The sequence below is a fragment of the Arachis duranensis genome, unplaced genomic scaffold (genome assembly GCF_000817695.3).
Source record: "Arachis duranensis cultivar V14167 unplaced genomic scaffold, aradu.V14167.gnm2.J7QH unplaced_Scaffold_112796, whole genome shotgun sequence".
NCBI classification, from domain to species: domain Eukaryota; kingdom Viridiplantae; phylum Streptophyta; class Magnoliopsida; order Fabales; family Fabaceae; genus Arachis; species Arachis duranensis.
Window position 1 is genome coordinate 10,001 of NW_026263810.1, and position 4,868 is coordinate 14,868.

At 44.4% G+C, this 4,868-nt stretch overlaps 1 protein-coding gene across 1 annotated transcript in view; it reads left to right on the forward strand.

The window, feature by feature from the left end:
- Nucleotides 1–3,948, forward strand: part of LOC127743781 (cytochrome b) — a 5,827-nt gene extending 1,879 nt beyond the window's left edge. Inside the window, exon 1 of the mRNA XM_052255960.1 lies at nucleotides 1–3,948. This exon is cut by the window's left edge and continues 1,879 nt beyond it. The gene's annotated coding sequence lies outside the window, so the exon portion shown is untranslated.
- Nucleotides 3,949–4,868: the final 920 nt, after the last annotated feature.

Consider the following 4,868-nt stretch of genomic DNA (forward strand, 5'->3'; position numbering starts at 1 on the left):
TTAGAGTTAGATTATCCGCGGCTCTTGGTCTTGGAGGTGTTACCGGCGCTATTGAATCTGGTCTGTCTGTAGTAACCAATTCCTTTCCTGGCTTCACTCTATGCCTTCCTGGTGGGTGACTGCTTTCTTTGCCTATCCACTGTTGGAGGAATAATAGCATTTGAAATGGAATCATCATAAGCTGCTATTTTTTCTCCGGCTATTGAGCCAAGTGGGACAGAATGAACTCTTACTGTTCTCGTAACCGGTGCCGAAAGCCGGAGCTGACTTTCACGAATCAAGCCCGGTAAGGTGAACTGAGGGTAGGGACCTCTTTCATTCGTAGCACGACATGACATAAGCTACTTCTGGACAGGCAATATCTTCTCTCTTTCCAATGGTCCTAGTTCAGTTAGCCATAGCATAGTGAATCCGGACACAGAGCAATAGCGGTTCAAAGACACATGGTATGAGCTAGCGGCGATACATAATGGAATAGAGGATAGCGCGTGAAGTACGGGAGTAGGGGACTTCTTTATTCTCATAATAAACAGGGCAAGAGCTACAGATGGCACGGGATAGTCGCTCTTTCAGATAATGCGATAGCGCCTTGATCGAGCCACGAGGCGAAGGTTAGCACGGTTGAGTACACTTATTCCAGCTAACGGCAAAACCATAGAATAGTCATAGTAGTAGGCCTTGAGTCTATAGGCTACCTCTCCCTCGGCAGCTAGGCATAGTTCAAATAGGCATATCTAAGATAGGCCTTCTTCTCTTCTGGCAATATCAACATGGCATCTCAGGCAGGCTGTCACTTCTTTCGGATGCAAGATGAGATGGCAGTTTGGTAAATCAATGATGAGGGATAGCGCAATAAGTAGCCTTAGCGCATAGCGCATCCGACAGCCAGCCCTACCCTGGTAGTGGAAGTGGATGAAACGTCAGGAGGCAGTGAAGAAAGCACTAGAGGTAGGCTGCTCTATACCTTATTTCTAAATATGTGATTTTTCGCTCTTAGCGGATAGGATGCTTTCGATTCCTTAGCAGAGCTAATTCGATCTTCTCCTTTCTCTGGGTACGGTACAAAGAAGACCAAATGGATAGAAGAATCCTCAGACCCAATCGACACAGTACCGAGCCAGAGCAGTCTAAGACGGGACAAGAGACTCTTTGTTCACAGCTTCACATCCTCATCTTTTTGAAAAAGCAAGCTCAAAGCTTAAAGGCTAAGATCACATAACTACTGTAAAGCGAAAGGCGAAAGAAGTGGCTTAGCTTAACCTCTTCATAGACACATGGGCGATCCAAGGATTTAGGTTCAAATCAAATCCATCTCCCCACAGTTATAAAGATAGGCTTCGGATTCGTTCAAAGAGAAAGAGTAGTACTTGCTATTTTTTTCTCCCTCTCGCCCCTATTCGATAAGGCAAGCTGCTAGTCGAACTAGAGCCTTATTACCGTTCCTGACCCAATCCAACTCGGATCAGTTGGCAAATCGAACCCTAAAACCAAAGGGGGGTACTTTACTAAAAAAAGGATCCCTAAAATCATACTTGATAAGGCCGAACCGGACCAGAATCTTTTAAGCTTTTACTACGCTATGGGCAAACTTACTCTAGGTACACAGAAAGACCAAGCTAAGCCAATCTCACGCCGAAACAGGGAAATTCTAGCCCTTGAAAGCAGCCCACTTCGTCCCTCTATCCCGGAGTTACCTTAGCTTAAGGAGCTCATCTAACTAAAATCAATTCCACGATTCAATCTTTCTTGTGAAACGTTCATATTAACATCTTAAGGGGGATGCGAGTAAGAAGTTCTTTCCTTCTCTTCTAGTATAGGCCGCAGGGATCACTTCACTTGGCTTACTTCGTACTGAATGCCCTACTTACTGAGGTCCCGCCCCGAGAGAACTCGCGATGAGCTCTTAGTGATTAGTCAGAACCGGGTCCAGCTAGTCTTTTCAGATCCTGCCTGCAAAAAAAGGGTCTAGTAAGCGCGGATTCCCTAGAAAAAAGAATATCATAGAAAGCTTTTCTCTTTAGGGGCGGGCATAGAACAGAGCTAGACTTCACAAAGGCGTTCCATCGATCCAATCCCTACTTCTTTTGGTCTCAAAATTACAGAAGAGGGAAAGATCTGAGGATAGGATTCTAGTTCTCCCCAAGGGAAATCCAGCCTTTGAAACTAGTTCAAATCGAACTCAATGGTTACACAAAGTGTTCACCAGAAAGCGCTCAAGAGAGAGAGAGTAAAGGAACTTACGGAGGAAGGTTTTTTCGTAGCCTTTGACTTAACTGTTGGATCATCAGATCACTTGATATTACTGCCCGGAACGAAAGTAGGAAAAAGGCAAGATCAAAGTTCTTCCTTGAGGCCGGCTCAGCTAACCGATATGATGCCGAATTCCCGGCTCGCTTTTCTTTCGCGCCTTCTGTTAGGTGGGCAGCGCTACCCCCCTTTGTTTGCGTTGTCCTGCTTTCGCGGTAGAAGCAGGAACCGCCTTCAATGACAAGCGAAGCATACTTTCTTCATATGCGATTTATCTCTTTTAGAATCTTCTCCTTGTTTCAAAGAGGGCCCTGATGCCCCTAAAGATTGAACTATACCGCTAGGGGGCGAAACCAGGATACCTCGACGATACTTTTAGATAATAGAATAGCAGATAGGGGGAGTGTATCGCGGAATCATCCAGTGGTGACCAACCAAAAGAAGTTGCGTTGATTATTCAATGATAAGATCATGGCACGAAAATACTTAAGGATTGGGGTAACCAGGCCGGGCGGCAGACACTTCAATGAAAGAGCTCCTTTGTTTGGAATCTTCCTTGAGAAAAGAGAATGAAATAGCATCCTTCCCTACCCCATCAGATAGGATAAAGGGCCTCTTTTCAAAGAATAAATTCCTTTTCTTATGCTTAAGCCTATGTACTTTTTTTTCAGTAGAATCTGCTGCCCTAGATTCATCGTCTAACCTTCTTTCTTCAAACTCTATACCTATTGTGTGATAGGGCCAAGAGTCCTCCGCCTTCAGCAGCTCTGTTATTTAGTTAGAATACGCTTACTAAATCCCACTTTTGATGAGCAGAAGTCGCGCTCAATTCGATTCGTATTTTACTACTAGGTGATATGTATGAATATCCTCAGATTCGTGCAAACTCCGATCGAAGACAGAAATCTGCCATTGCCGGAGACCCGCGTTCGAAGTGGGGAGTCGCTTCGGGCCAGCCAGCAGGGGCAACTTATCAGAAAAGACTTGCTCCAACTCCTTAACAAGCGAAGGAAATAAAGAAGCACGAGGGCGGGTTCTCTTTGAAGAGAAGGGGTCAAAATCTTCCCAATCAAATCCATGGCCCATCCCCGAAATGGACAAGGCTTTACTATGGGATTCAGAGGTATAGCTGATCCTGCATGATGACCCCTGCCTCCTCCTTACTTGGTTCAGATATAGATCCTATTTAGCTAAAAGCGCTGGCATTGGAATTCGCCTATTATAGACTCGTTGTGATATTGCAATTAAGGAAAGAAATCTAGTTTTCAAGGAGTGGGGGCTTTGGTAAAAGATTGAGTCTAACAGGTATTTATTCAGTTGCCACGTATGGGGCCTTTAGCTCAGTAAGGCCTACAGCTTCACCAAAGCAAATCGAACATTTCTAGCAGGAATAGAGAGACCTGAGTCGGTAAAACAAGGAAGAAACCTATGTAGTGGGTTCGACTCCCACAGGAGCGAAGGAGGATTTGTCAAGGCCATCCTTTGCTAGTTCATTCATTCCCTGCTGTCTCTTAAATATATATAAGATGTAAACTCTTCTTTCAACTCGGAGTAAAGCCCTTCTCTTTCTTTAGGAGCATAAGAAGATGAATCCGAAAAGAAGAAGCTATTTCGGAATAAGATCAGCTATTTCACCTGTTGTCGTAATTGCTAGTAGTAGTTGGTAAAGGTAGAAGGATGGTCAAGGTGCGTAGCCTAGGATTTGAAAGAAAAGGTAATCCTCTGCTAATATCTTTTCTAATAGAAAAAAAAAAAAACAACATTGTGCTCTTGCTTGCTACAATCTTTGACTCTACCTATACCTAGTGAGTTGCCTGCCTACCCGAAGTTCTCCTCTTCTTCTTATTAAGAGCTACAAAGTGCTTTTTCGATTCCCCGACATCTACTAATTTCTTCTTCAATCGATGCCAATTCGGCTATTTACTGATCGCCTATCGCCTTTTGCCTGTAAGTGAATGAGGAATGATTTAACTTCGAAGTCGTAGAGCGCGGGGCTGGAAGCTCAAGCTCACCTTTCATTAGCTGGGGAACATACCGGATTCTTAGTCTGAGAATTCAATATCTCATACACCAGGGCTATACTTTGAATCACTAACTTACAGGTTTGCTTAATAGAACGACAGGCTTACTACAGCTAGAACCAGTGGACTGAAATGATTCTGATTCTTCCTTACGAGATATCCCCGGGGATTAAGAACCTCTATCAAATAGGGGGCCAGCTTTCTATCACTTTATTACTTGGGACTTCCTGACTCATCACCTTCCTCTAGTGCTCAAAGTCCTACTGGATTGGATGGCTTTGCTTGCTTGCACGAGGGCGGCTATAGGCTTGCGGATCATTCAATAGGAGTCAAGTGAAATAGCCGACATCTCTGTATGAAAGAAACCTAACCCGCCATTTTACAGTAAGTAGAGTTACATCGATTTCAGGAAGTGTGCCTGTGGGCCAACAATTGACAACTGAATTCTTATTGCCCCCTCCTATTCATTGTTTTGATTTGTTTTCAATTACCTTCGCCGCGTGCCACGGAATGGAAGGGGGGTCGATCTGCCAACACTCCTTTCGATAAGTTCCCGCTCGAAGCTCTACCAACTCGGATGCTTTGAAAACAACTCGTTTC